The sequence below is a fragment of the Sceloporus occidentalis genome, unplaced genomic scaffold (assembly GCF_023333645.1).
Source record: "Sceloporus occidentalis isolate IW3139 unplaced genomic scaffold, rSceOcc1.0.p SCAF_99, whole genome shotgun sequence".
Lineage (NCBI taxonomy): Eukaryota > Metazoa > Chordata > Lepidosauria > Squamata > Phrynosomatidae > Sceloporus > Sceloporus occidentalis.
The window spans coordinates 1,742,303-1,758,196 of NW_028317079.1; positions in this window are offsets into that span (position 1 = coordinate 1,742,303).

Consider the following 15,894-nt stretch of genomic DNA (forward strand, 5'->3'; position numbering starts at 1 on the left):
TGTCCCTGTACCTTTTCTTACATAACCTCCCACCCCAACACTTTCTTGTATTCCAGCTCTATATTTCTCTCTCCCTAGTACAATAATACACCAGAGCACACTGCGTATATATTACTATAATTTAATTGTCTACTAGACCCTAGCTGTCAGTTATAAATGTGTCCTTGTTTAACTATGAATGTTTCAGGTCAACCACAGAACTTAATGTTCCTGTTCCACGTGAGTCCTGTGTCCTTTCTCAATTGCCCCACTCATTGGTACTTAATGGGCATTCCTGGAAACTCTCAGTATCGCCCGGAGACTCCGGGTGAAACACCTCTTCTCTGGGTCATTCTCTGGGGATTTAGGGTGCCCTGCTACATGCCAACAGAGGTCTGTTTTCTGGTGTGTGGGGGTAGCCCTGCACATCCCCATTTTGCTCATGGCCATGCTCATCAAGTTTTTTGTGTTGATTGCGGCCTCTTCGCAAACCTTTTTTTCTCTGTTGATCTGCAGAGGGCCCCTTGTCTGGTAGCTGTATCTCCTGTATGCAATGAGTTAGAGACCAATCTAGCTTCAACTCTGAACAAGCTTGATAGTTTCTTAGAATCTCCTCTTTTATTTGGAAATTGTGTACACAGCAAACTACATCCTTCAGGTGCTGATTAGGTGCTGGTGGTGCTCTGTTGACTACCTTAAAAAAGGGTTTACAGGGATTCTAACACTGCCTTAGCAGGCACCGACTTGCGTATTGCTTCTACAGCCTCAAGGTCCTCGATATGTCACTTTAGGTCTCGTATCTGTTTGTCGAATCTGACCAGGTATTATTGCCTTTCGTTGCTAGGTTCTGCAGGATTGAATACAATTTCTTAAAAGATCGATCTATCTCCCTAGCGGGAGAGGACTCCTAACCGTTGAAGGACATAGAAGATGCTACCATATTTGAGGCCTTCTTCTTCTTCTGTGCCAAGCCATGGGTCATAATCAACACTTCCTTTATGGCATGATTCTGCAAGGTTAGTTTGTGTCCTGCAGGTCTAGGGGTCCCATTTGGCAAAAGCAGTATATTAACAAAATGGAGAAATAAGATAGGAGGAATAATCATCCTGATTCTGTGCACAGGAAGTTTACAGAGCTTTAGATATGTTTATTTCAATCTGCATACACATAACACAGTTTTATTTAGAATATTAAACTGCAAAACGTAGTACTTAAATAAAATTACAGATCTGAATAAGCAATACAAATTTATGTATGAAATCATATTTCATTAATTTTCATGTTTGCAGTTTACTGTGTTGAAATTCGTCCCATACATTTATTAAAAAATAAATAAATTCTGCATGAGATAAGGAGAAAACCATAATGAAATTTTAGTTCACTGAATAGCTGTATATGTTTGAATCATGGCCACCAGCCATGTTGTGAAATACATTATAAAAGACAATTTTCTCAGTGTTAATTTTACCCTCTAGCTTTTTATCAGTTATCATCTCTGTGACAGAACTTTAAAGATTTGTGGCTCATATGTGACTTAGTTAGACTAACAGGTTTGGAAATGTCTATGGTAGTCAAATGCACTCACTTATTGCTAAATACAGCTTAAAGTAGCATTAAGCTTTTTGTATTTTAAGTTTTAGGACTGTTAAGTAGACTTGGGCGCCAGCCAACTCTTCGTGTTCGTCTTCGTGGGGGAAAAAATCTTAGCATTCCACGAATATTCGCGTGTTCGATTCGGGCGAATATTTGTGTACTTTCTTCATGTTCAGTTTTTTTCTTTGTTTTTTGGAGAAGAGGTTGATACGGGGTTAACGCGATACGCACTACGCACTACGCAGTGGCGCAAGGATTTTAAATGTCCGTATGAGCAACTCTTTTGGTCGCCGGCAGGGGCCTCCTCTGCCACCAACCAATGAAGTGCACCACTGGTCTCCCCGCTCCAAGAGTTAAAGGTCCGGATGAATGACCAATAAAGTCGCTTGTACGGACCTTTTACTCTTGGAGAGGTCTCCCCAGGCCAGGTCAGGCGTTAAAGGGCCGTGTGAGTGAGTCTATTGGTTGCCTGCAGGGAGCTCCTCTGGCATCAAACTCTACAAGAGTTAAAGGTCTTTAACTCCTGACGGCGAACCTCCGGATTTCTGCTCCCGTTATCTATGCAGCATCGCAGGGGTTAGCAGGAAATCCGCCGGTTCACCGTCAGGGCCAGAAGAACGACTCTATTGGTCGCTGGCAGGGCCCCTGCAATTGGTTGATGCCAGAGGAGGCCCCTGCAGGCAACCAATATAGTCGCCCCTTTAACTCCTGACGGCGAACCTACGGATTTCCGCTCCCGTTAACCCCTGTGATGCGGCATAGATAAGGTAGGCTAGATGGGGAAGGTACCAGGGAGATTAGTAGACGAAGACGGACATGAAGATTCTTCGTGTTGTGTGTCTCCATCTTCGTATACGTTGTGCTGCCGCCGTGTTCGTATGTTCGGTGTTCGGGCTGAACAATGAATTAGCACCCTTCGTGTTCGTTTTCAGGTTTGCCCGAATACAAATGCACAAGGCTACTGTTAAGTGGGGAGTTGAGCAAACTCTTGCTCATGTACAGTTGGAGACCTGTTTGTGCACAAGTACAAGATGACAAGCAGAAGTAAGCACTGGCATGTAAGTAAACCGAGTCTTCACATAGTTTTTCCACTATACTTTTATGGGAAATTTTCTGCAAGCTACACTTTAAGTATACGTAAGTAAAGGAAGTGTAATACCTCTTTAAAGTACCAAATGCAAATAAAACCTTGGCCACCGTATTACCACATTATCGGCAGGAAAAGCCAAGCTGTCTGACAGCGGGACCTATCTTGCTGCCCAATACGTGACGGAGTGCCCCAGGATCCGCACCAACACTCTGTCCAAACCTACAGAACAAAAGCAAAATAAACAACAAATTCAAAGATCTCACTCCTCCTGCCCCTTCAGTCAGGCCAGATGGACCAGGTGCCTCAGCCAGGATGCCAGCAATCTTCTCTCAGCCACCCCTCCCTGGAACTGCAAGCCATGGTTTGTAGAAGCTGTTCAACACCAGCCATAGTGAGTGAAATGCTCAAAAAGTGGAATAAAAAAGTTTACAACGTGTATTGTTACACGTCCAATCCCTGGAATTGCCCTCAATATACCCCTATACTTACTACGGGCTGCCCCATAAGGGGCCTTAGCCAACCGCAACAGGCCCCTCTCCTGTCCCATCAGCATTATCTCCCCAGAGGGCTGTCTGGTATCACCTCATTCATGTTGTCCCTGCTTCCAGTGCTTTACCTGTGGGGCTGCTCTGGAATAATTAGGATAAAGATCTAGCCAATTGCCTACATAAACATTTCTGTTGTCACAGAGGAAGATGAAGGTGAGGGACCCTTGCTAACAAAGAAAAATAGGACAACATGTGTAACAGGTGTGTTTACTGTGGAAGAAGTTCTACTTGAATTTACCAAAGTAAAAACAGACAAATCTATGGGACCAGATGGAATACACATACAGTTATTAAACAAGTTCTATGTATCCTGGCAAAATGACTAGCAGACTTATTTAACTAATCACTTATGGCAGGAGTAGCGCCACAAGACTGGAAGTTGGCAACTGTTGTACCATTGTATACAAAAAAGGTAGAAGGGAAGACTGCCAACTACAGACCAGTAAGCCTTAAGTTAGTAGTTGGCAAATTAATTGAAACCATGCTAACAAATAGGATTTTTAAATATCTGGAAGTAAATGGTTTGCATGATCAGAAACAGCAACAGGATAGACATGAGGAAATTGTAATCAGGCATTTATTTGTAAAGTATTTTATCCTTTTACAAAACACTTATATTGGTTTATATGATGGAGCTCATGTAACCATGAGTAAGGAATCAAACCTTGTGTCCTTGTATGCATGTCTTAGACATGTCCATATTCATGAATTGAATATATAAAAAAATCATGGCCTAGGTTATACTACCATGAGCCTTAGCAGGTCCCATATCACCCTGATAAGATCTAAGAGATCAAAATAGCTGTTTGAAGGTACATCCTCAGACTTATGCAACCATATTCTATTAAAGCGGTGTCTAAAATCCATAGATGAGGAAGCTTACGTAACCATAAAACGAGAAATCAAAAAGTGACATACCCCACAAAAGAATGCCCACATTAACATAACTACTTTTATTTTGCTTGCTTTTCACTTCTATTTTGCCACCTAATGTCAGTATCATTGTCTCACATTTTTTTCAGTAATTCACACAAGGTTACTTAATTTAGTAGTTAATTAAATGATTTTCTTTATTGTAGCACGTCCGATAAATACATTAATCTGAGATAAGGTTATAGAGTCAAAGAGGAGAAACTCATTATCGCTATTAACATCTGCTATTTATCATATCTCCTTGAATAGTAAAACCAAGCTTCTACAATATTTACAAATACCGTATTGGCTCGGATATAGGCCGCACCCGAATATAGGCCGCACCCTAAAAGTTAGGGGCTTTTTTTTTTAAAGGAAAAAAGTTTCCCGGGCTTCGGGCGCTAGACCCCGAATATAGGTCGCACCCCCACTTTAAAGACTTAAAGTGGGGGGGGAAAGTGCGGCCTATATTCGGGTCAATACACTAAGTTCATGTGACCCTGTACCCTGGATCATACCACGCCCCTTCTTCCTATACCATGCACGATGGGAGGGAGCAGGTGGTTAAATGAACCTGTGCCTGTGTAACCCATGCGTCATCCACTCCACTGACTCAAACAGGACCCATTATTATTATTGGTTTTTTTATATAGAGCCATCATATTCTGTAGCTCTGTACAATGAATAAACATGACATGACAAATAGTATATAACATAGCAACTATACTTTTCTCTTGATCTGCCCAGGAACAAAGCAGAGTCACGTGATATGACATCACTTCCTGTGACTCCGCTTTGTTCCTGGGCGGAGCAAGAGAAAAGACATTGTGAGGGAGCAGCGCGAAGCCAGCCTTGCGGGACTGCGCGGGAAATCTGCAGTTCAGGTAATGATTGGCAGTCGGCAGAATTGACCAAAAATGTGGCGGGAGCAGGCGGGATTGGGCGACACACATTGCGGGAGCGGGTGGGATTGGACAAAAAAAATCAGCGCGAGTGGGCAGTCTAGCGCACGGCTCCAGTGTGTAAGCATGGATCTGTAAGTGGTGTGAGATGGAATGTGTGTCAGCATGAGTGGTGTGAGAGAAAGTGTGTTAGCATGTGTAAATTTGTTTAAGTGTGTTTACAGAGGTGTGCCATAGTGTTTGTTGGAGGGGACCAAGGGGAATTGATGATACCGACAAGCTGTTTAGGGGCTAAAATGACACAGGCAGGCTGTTTGGGGCACTAATAAGCCACTTTAGGGAGCAAAGGAGGTGCTCAAAAGCTGTTTGGGGGGGAAAGTTGGCACAATTTTCGTACCGGGGCCCTGCGATTCCAAACAACCCCGCTGGAGCAGATAGTTCACATCTGATTTTTTTCTATTTTATTATTGAAATATGTGGCAAAGTCAGAAGGGATACCTCTGATAGGGCGAAGGAGGGGATTGAAAGTAAGTTTCCTTGACTTGGGCCTAAGTGTCTTATAGGGTAGTTCTATATCCTTTCATCCAGGAAAAGGGCATGAGGATAAGGGGTATAATTGAGCACTTTACCATTAGTTTGAATTATCTCTACACCACTAATAAGGTGTCCTGATAAGTACATTTTTGTTTTTGTTTATTTATGTAAATGTTTTAAATTGTGTGTCTCAGTTTCAGGCACACAAGATTTAATTAAACCCATATGCCCTTGCCTTAAACTATCTAAAGTTTAAGTCACAAGAACTAGTGAATATTAAAGTACAGAATACTTTAATATGCATTCTTCTTTTTATGGAGCTATCAGGCACTGTCAATGAATTGATCAATTAATAATGAGTAAAAGAGCATAATGTAAGTATATGATTACCTGAGTAACGGGAATTTTAAGATTAGAGGTTTTTCTTTCAGCCTAAAACCAAATATGCATTGCTAGGGCCGTGTCTTGTTTGAATGCATCATAGGCATAATGATTGGTCAGGTGTCCCAATACTTTTGTCAATAATGTGTATGTAATATTTTTGTTTGTCATACAATACCTTTCCCAGCAGCATTGCAGTTAGAAATAATATTGTAAAATTCTATCAGTGTTACCAACTTAAATAACGACTCCATACTTGCACAGAACTATGCTTTTTAGTCAGACAAGGTGGGGGAGGGGGCATCTCAATTGCTCAAGAGAATTTGGCAGCCTCAGGCAACCTTAGCAGCTCCATGTTTATGCACCAACTGCCTATGGCAGATTTTCTTTTTCTTGTAGCCAAGAATTGCCAGAGAAACAGACAATAACAATCACCTGCTGCAGGGAAAACACGATGTGTTGCCTATAAAATTGATAGTTTTTAATATGTTTGCTGTCACTAAAAGAGGAATTTTCCTGGTAGTTTTTTACAATTCCATGTTGAGGATCAAAATATTAGCTAGATATAAATACATAGGCCAATGGAAATTATATTTACTATAAACTTATGTTTTTTTATGTAAAAATGTATGTATAATTTGTAATTGAATATTTTTCTTCACAGCCCTGTGGTGCTAGCTTTAATGTGTGTTTTCTTGTATCTTTGTTGTGTAATTGTTTTGGCGATAATAGGTTTTTAGGGACTATTATTAGGTATTAGGAAAGCAAAATTAGCATTTAATAAACTTCCTGTCCTGCAGTCCCCCTGGTTGATACAGCAGCCTTAAAAATCAACATTCATGGAAGCCAATATCAGTTGATGCCAATGTTCTCATCAATTTGATCACAATTTGATAACTTTTAGGGGCAGTTATGGTTGATGGGGTGTTTAGGGTTAATTTAGGGTCAGCTATGGTTAATGGGGTCTTTAGGGTTAATTTTAGGGGCAGTTATGGTTGATGGGGTGTTTAGGGCTAATTTAGGGGCAGCTATGGTTAATGGGGTCTTTAGGGTTAATTTTAGGGACAGTTATGTTTGATGAGGTGTTAAGGGTTAATTTAGGGGCAGTTATGGTTGATGGGGTGTTAAGGGTTAATTTAATGCTGAGTTTAATTTAATTAATTTAATAAAGTTAACTTATGGTGCAGTTAGAGGTAAAGAGGAGCAAACTAAGGATAATCTAAATACTGCAGAGAAGATTATTAATATATTTATTTATAAAAGTATAGTGTCAGTGATATTCTCTGAATGATTCGAATCTCTGTAAGATCCGGATCTCTGTAAGATTAGAATCTTTGAACGATTCTCTGCCTTCAGTGACATCACTAGAGTAGGCAGACAGGAGGGTTCATTGACTGTAATGAAAGAGGCAGGGCCAATCGTTAGTTTGACTGCAGGGAGGGACTGGGAAACAGTAACTCCTCTGAGTCACACTGAATGATCCGAAGATTCGGATCATAATTCGGATCATTTCAATGAACAAGTCGAAACGACAAAGTCTGTACATGCAACGTGATAATGACAATGCCCGTACATGTACGGGCTGCCGTTAAATAGCTGCAACGCCTGCATCGCTGCAATCGGCGGCTTTGCAGAATCCACGGAAGCCTCACAAGTGAGGCTGACCGTGGATCCGGGGAGGAAAGCCCTCACCGGAAAAAAATGGCCGCTGACGCACCGATCATCAAAGATCGCGGCGCCGGGCTAAAACTGCTTAGGAAGTGATCGGAATCGCTTCCTAAGCGTAAACTGTGTTGCTGACATGCCTTGATATCGAGGCATGCAGCAACACAACCCCCCTACCCCGATAGCCTTGTGATTGCTCCAGAGCAACCACAAGTGCCATCCTGTAAATGACGTTGTCGTCATTCACAGGATGGCATTAACAATAGAAAAATGAGTTCACAGAGGGTCTATCCAGAACCTCTTGAGCACTCTCGAGCTCCTCCTGCAAGTTGAATGCAGGTACTCGAGCACCTGGTCAATGGAGCCCAGCTCACTAATCAGAGTGATTAGTAAAAAAAAAGATTTTTTTTTTAAAAATGTTAAAAAAATTGTTCAAAAATGTTAATTTTTTTAAAAAAAATATGGTAACATGTAAAAATCCCCACTGTCACCAAAAAAAAAAACAAAAAAAACTTTTTAATAAGCAAGTCCTACAATTCTTTATCTTTACAATAATTCCCGCATGGAAATTAAAATATTGGCATTAAAAATGCCCATAGGGTGTCTAGTATTAAAAAATTTATGATTTGATGGGGTAAAGTGAATTGGCCGGGTTCAAAGATGTCCCAAATATGCATGGGGGCAGTAGGATCAGATGTCTAAATGGCAAAAAAATACACACCTCACAAAGGTGGCCTTTTACCTCCCAAATAACCCTACAAACCCATGCATGTGGGGTATCACTGCACTCAGGAGATGTTACTGAACATATATTGTTTGACAGTGACATATACCAGGAGCGGTAAATTTGTACCTGAATTACTACGTGTTTCACAAAGGCTGGTGGTAAAATGAGTGCATGGAAAGGTTTAAAATTCCAGCATTTCACCCTTGGGGTGTCTAGTTTTTAAAAATATATGATTTGATGGGGTAAATTGCATTGGCCGGCTTCAAAGATACCCAAAATGGCACATGGGGGGGAAGAATTACCAGATTTGGAAAATATGGTTTTGAAATAGCAAAACGCTACCTGTACTTATTGCCCCATAACGTGCAGAAAAAAGCAAAAAAACATAAAAACATTGGGTATTTCTAAACTCAGGACAAATAGTAGAATCTGTTTTAGCAGTTTTTTTCATTAGTTTTTGCAGATTAGTAAAAGTTTTTTGTTTTAAAAGTTAGAAAAAGTAATTTTTTAACAAAAAATACCCATATTTTATCATTTTTTTAATAGTAAATTAGATGATATGATAAAATTAATGGTATCTAAAGAAAGCCCTGTTTGTCCTGAAAAAAACAATATATAATGTGTGGGAGCATGAAATGAGAAAGAAGAAAATCATACAGCAACACTGAAAAATGTTAAAAGAGCCATTGTCCCACAATATACTACGAGTAAGAACCCCTATTGTCTTTAAGGGATTAATAATCCAAACTTCCCATCACTACTTTAAGGAAAAATTATACAGCTTCAGGGCCAGTGGCGTATCTATGGGGGGGGGGGGGGTGGTGAGGCTGCCCCGGGCGAAGAAAGCAAGGGGGCGCAGCTGCAGGGTCAGCCTTTAGGGTGTGTGAGCTGTGCGAGTCAGTGAGAGTGAGACCATACCGTTGCCGAGCTGATACTTCCATTTCGCTTCTGCTGCTGTCTCCAACGCCAGTGCCTCAGCATCAGCGGGGTATCTGCCAACAAGCCTATTTATTTAGCTGATGGACTGAAACGGAACAAGCTAATACTTCAGCTGTTTGCTGTGTGACGTTGATAGAGACACAGCTGCATCAGGCAGCATCCTCACGCAAAGCTCCTCCCATTTGAGTGACGACACAACAGACGTTCGAATGGGAGGAGCTTAGCATGATGACGTTGGAATGTAAAATCAACGACGGAAAGCATTACATAGAGGGGGGATTTTTCTAGCCTGGGCAACCACAACTCTGTTTATGCCACTGTCCAAGGCACCACCACCTCCTTTGTCCATTTTTCATAGCTTGTCAGTGCTCCTATGTATTTGTAGGGTCCCATGAAACCCCCTAAAATGCTTGTGACAGCCAGCACAGAGGCTGACTGGTGGCTGAAATAGTAACGTGGACACTGGCAGGAGAGGTGTTCACCCATATGCAAATGCATATTTTTTTATTTTAGGTTGCCACTTTATAAGGACTTCCTCTTGTTTTCAATTGGTGTGGCACTTCATTTTGGATTTTAAGTGTTTTGGATTAACTGTTTGCACTCTGCAGTAAAACTTCAAATACTCTGCCTTGTGAATATTTAACATATTTTAGATAAACACCAACAATTTATTATGCTATAAAACATGATGTTTTAGAGCAGATATGGTAACATATGTATTTTTACTCTGAGATCAATTTTTAGGGATACCTAATTAAGTGATAAGTGAGTGCACCTGTAATAATGGTGTGTTTTAATAGGGTTAATGTAAGCCATAATGAAGACAACTTCAGAGATTATTTTTTTAAATCGTGTAGTGTGGTAATACCGTATTGGCTCGGATATAGGCCGCCCCCGTATATAGGCCGCACCCTAAAAGTTTGGTGCTTTTTTAAAGAAAAAGTTTTTTTCTTTAAAAAAGCACCAAAAAAACATGCTGCCACTCTGTCCTCCCTCCCCGAGATATGCTACCACTGTCCTCCCCCCCGAGATATGCTACCACTGTCCTCCCCCCCAAGATATGCTACCACTGTCCTCCCTGCCCGAGATATGCTGCCACTCCCCCCCCAAGATATGCTGCCACTGTCCTCCCTCCCCGAGATATGCTGCCACTGTCCTCCCTCCCCGAGATATGCTACCACTGTCCTCCCTCCCCGAGATATGCTACCACTGTCCTCCTCCCTGCCCGAGATATGCTGCCAGTGTCCTCCCTGCCCGAGATATGCTGCCACTGTCCTCCCTGCCCGAGATATGCTACCACTGTCCTCCTCCCTGCCCGAGATATGCTACCACTGTCCTCCTCACTTACCGGAGCAGACTGCCGGGTGTCTTGCGGGGCCGGCGGGGGACGTCTGGATGTGCTGGCACCGGAAGTTGTATACGCGGATTGCGTAGATGTCCCCCGCCGGCCCCGCAAGACACCCGGGAGTCTGCTCCGGTAAGTCGGGGGGGGGGCAGAGGTAAAACGCATCGTGCGGACGGTCCGCACGATGCACTTAGACAACCTCCCGTGCCGGCACCCCCCCCGTGAGAAGTGCTGGCAGGGGAGGCTGTCTGAGCGTATCGGGGATTAGGATGCAGGTCCCCTGCACCGCTGCGGGGGATCTATATCCAAACCCCACTGCATGTCCCGGACGTCTGCCGCTAGACCCCGAATATAGGCCGCACCCCCATTTTAAAAACTTAAAGTGGGGGGAAAAAGTGCGGCCTATATTCGAGCCAATACGGTATATAAACACACTGAAAACACCACATAATCCCAACACTCCAGGGTATGAAATATTCAGAGGTTATAATATGTTTCATTAAGATTTTATAGCAGGTACTAAAATAATAAATGTTATATGTTTTTTATGTATTATTCACTTCATATTTTAAGCCTTAGTGCTTTTTTTTTGTTGGTGCAGGGGAGAATTTATATAAGCAAGTTAATGTATACTGTCATGCTGGCTAGAACATTTTTAGTAGATTTATTAGTTAAGCTGATTCTCTCATTTTGGGTTACACTTCATCGGGGCCAAGGTTGGGGTCACTGACGCCTAGGTACAATTTTTTTTGGGGGGGCCATAGGTGGGTGTGGTAATTTTGCTAACTCCTCCCCTTAACTACATCCATTTTCTACTCCACCTATGTGGGCCCCCGTAATGTCACCATGTGTATATAATAAATAAATATACATACATATATATATATATACATATATATATATATATATATATATATGTATATACATACACGTGCACATGTGCCTAGAAAGGTAGAAAGGGTTAAAATACCAGAATTTGAAATACCTTGGGGTGTTTTCAAACATACGGTTTGATGGGGTAAATTGAATTGGCTAGCTTTAAATTGGCGAACTTTCAACATGTCAAAATTCTAAGTTGAAAATTTGAACTGCGCATGCCCTAAATGTGGCTTATTACCCCCCCTCAAAAGAAAACCTGACAAACCCATGCATGGGTGGCATTACTGTACTCAGGAGATGTTGGTGAACACATATTGAGTTGTTGCTTGACAGTGACACATACTAGGACTGCTAAATTCATACCCGAAATAAAATGTGTGTGGGAAAAAAAATGACTACCACAAAGTTTGACAAACATTGGTGGTAGAATTAGTGCATGGAAAATACCTTGTGGTGTCTAGTTTTCAAAAATATATGGTTTGATTGGGTAAATTGAAGTGGCCAGCTTTAAAGATGTCCCAAATTGCACATGGGGCAGAATTACCTGATTTAGAAAAATGATTTTGAAACAGCAAAACACTACTTATTGCCCTATAACTTGCAAAAAAAAACATTGGGTATTTCTAGACTCAGGACAAATAGTAGAATCTATTTAGCAGTTTTTTTCATTAGCTTTTATAGATGAGTAAAAGTCAGAAGAAGAAAGCGATCGTAGATGCCATGATGTGCCAGGTACATCATCGGTCTTTAACCGACAGATTTTGCATGACATGCCTGGCACGTCACTAGTTGTTCAGGGGTTCATAAAATTAGAATATAAAAACAAACAGAAAACTATCAAAGTGTGATCAAGTGGAAAATTTTCATATTTATTGATCCACATAGCAGGTATAGATCACAGTTTACACACCCCAAAGGCCAGCACTGGCACCCAGATTGCATCCACAAAACTTGCCCCAACACCCAGGTTTGTTAGGGATATTAATGAGACAAAATAGGTAAAACCAATATTTTATCACACACGCAAAATAACAACGCTACCAAAGATTGTAGAACCACATCCACAATGTTAATTTAAGGAGATACCCTATATTTTATCTCCGATCCTAAATCCTTTCAGATCGCCGAAAATTATAATTCAAATTAGATAGATATATCACAATAATAATCAATCAAAAATATTATTTATTGTAAACACAATTTATAAAATCTATATATGGGTCACACAGTGCATGATATAAAACACAAAATTCTTAAAACATGTCAAATTGAATCAGTTCCAAATACAATATATTATCGATATTATCAATATGAATTACTACTTTATGAGTCTAACACACACAATTAATTTCCATCCCACTCAGCAACCAAAATGATAATCAGGGCGGTAATAAAAAGATCACTAACTCTATTATATTAGTTCAACTAATATGACAGATTAAAATAATTTAATAATGTCTACGAGTATTAGTGAAATTTCTAATAGATGCAAATAATGTCAAACTTCATCTACAGGTAAAAATACCTTTTCATTATTGTCATTATCACGGGTTATAAGCTGCAGTCTCACAAGCCGTCATATACAATAATGCAATATATTATTTATTTCCCAGAAACAGGGAATTCTATATGAAGAAGACAAAATTTATGTCTATTCAGCATAATAAAACAATTATATTTACCACCACTTGTTGCTGTTGTCCTACTGGTCCTTGTAGAAGTTAATCCAGGTTCAGTGGCAAGAAATTAAGTGGAAAGAAATATACTTTCTAAAAGTTATATAGGTTGGGACTCAAAGTAATTCTAAGAGTAAGATTATGGTGCCAGGATCTTGAGATTCCAATTCTCTGGGGTAAATTTAAATGAGTCCGTCAGGGTCTGTCTCTTTCAGGTCCGTTTCTTTTTTTAAGGTCCGACCTAATTATTAAAAACCTAAGCTTTTAAAGACAGGGCTTATTATCATAGCCTCCACCTCTTGATTGGAATTCTCCAATCATAATGGTGGGTTTTACCCATTATAATTAGGACTTCTACTCGTATTTACATCGTTGTAATTTCTTAATTTACCTGCGAGAGACGCTCTGGTCTAAGAAATAACTTAAGACCATTACATATGTGTTAGGAATTTATCCATGGTCACTTTATCTTTAGATGTTACCTCCTATATAGTAAATCAGGTCTTTGTAGTCACTCATATCTCCAGACGTTGCCTCCTAGGTAGTAAATTAGGTTTTGGTGGTCTTACGACGTATCCCCCATTCCAATTTACATTCCTAAGGATATGCAGTGTCTACTCCTTAACTTTCTCATGGAAGATAACATTAATTGGATCATATATACTGAATACTTCTTTGTTCTCAATTATTGAGGGAACAAAGATAGAAACAAATAATCATTATATGATTATGTAAAATAAAATGGCTCTGACTCCATTTTGTGCTCATGTAAAATACAGAATATATAGAATACATGTTTTCTAGCATAAAATATCTGACAGGTTGCACTCATGGGAATTGCCACCTTTCTTTCTCCTCCTCATTATCTCTCCAATATGTTTCTCTTCATTTCAATATTTTTACTACCTTCCCCCTTTTCTCACTATATACTCCACCCTTCCATTTTTCTTATTCACTTACCCTGCTGAAGTCCTGTGGTGGGAGCACAAGGCCTCTGTTTCACTGGTCTGCCATAGTGTGCGGGGCTTCAGTGCCGGGATATGATATATATCGGTGCTGGGCATGAAGCACCGGCCCCATGACTGAGACAGAGATCTTGCGCTCCCGCCACTGTAGTAAGGGCAGTGGCATTGAGTGGAGGAGACAGAGGAGTGCCAAGCAGTTTTTGAGAACTTTTTTTATGAACAAGACGCTCGTTCGTGAGAAAACTTTCAGCGACCTCTTTGTGCCCCTCTCTCTCCACTAATCTCATGTTCCCCTGGTAGGGGAAGGGCTAGGTGGGTAATGGAATGAGGTCTATCTAAGTACCCTTTTGTTGTCATGAGTCTGCCCATACAGTCTTTACTTACTTACTTACTTATAAACTCCTAGCATGTGTCTAAAAATCACAGGCACATGCAAATAAGGACTGCCATACAACTGACAAAAGAAACCAAATGGCAGAATGTTTTTTCTGTCCCCCTAAAGTCCTTTTTTTTTTTCTCTTTCTTTCAAAATGGTAATCTTTAGATTTAACCCAATATTTGTTTTTAATTATTCTAAAAGTCCCGTGACAAATAAATTTTTTATCCAACCTTGCAATAGAATTGAGCGAGTTTGTCAAAAGTTTAGAAAAAAGACCCTTAGCTATATGAAAGATTTAGGATTATTATATTTTTAAAGGTTGGAACACATATATGCACAAACACTAATTTTCAATATGAGGTCTATTTCTTTAAAGCTTTACTAAGCCTTTAATTTACAGCTATATTGTGAAGAGCCGTTTCGGTTTTGTTTTTCCAGACTTTCGAAATATCCTTCCTATAAAATATTTCTCCATTATTATAAAGGCTCAAGTTATATAAATCTTCATTTTAGCATCCTCTTTTAATGAAAAAATGCTATATAAGCACTATGTACAAGACAGGTATAGCTTGTTTACTATAGTTTCATAAAAGCTTGGGTCCTGTAGGTAGTTTAGATCTTTCTGATGGAACCTAAGTATTTTAAATCTGTTCGCTTGTATTGAATCCTCGGATTGATTAAGAATAATGTTTGAACTTGCACCGTCAACAGAAATCCTTTAAAATTATTCTCATACTTTTCAAAATGTTATTTACATTTTTCCATCTTATGACTGTTTCATGCTTATTTTACAGCATTTCTCGAGAGATCAACAAGGCCTTCAAACAGAATACACTTTTTCAGTGTCAACAGTGTGTCTGTGCTGTATTTTCTAACTTGACTTTAACTCATAAAAAAAAAATCAACTCAAGAGAAGTTTACTGTTTTATGTTTGTTATAAAATGCATACGTGTACAATTAAAACTCACGAGAACACATTTCAGCTATAAAAAGAAAACAAGGCCTAAGCTAACTTTTTACTGTGCATTGTCTTTTATTTGAGGATTTGTTTTTTTACAATATACATCAAATAATTAAATTCCATGAATTTAATCTTCCCTGCTGTTTATTTTCAGGGGTTTAAAGTCAATAAAAAAAAAGATTTGTTACTTTCAATGACTATAGATATTCCCATTATGCTCTAAGTAATGTTTAAAATGGCACAGCTAAGAACTCTAAACTTATGTCAATCTACATTTGGAATTTTACCTGACCACCATATAAAGTTGCACTAGGTAGCATGGTCAGGACAGCCAGAAGGTTGTAACGTAAATGCAGTTTATTGTAAACAGCAACAACAAATAAAAAGTGTCTCTCCACTTTTGGGTTATGCTTCCCCTT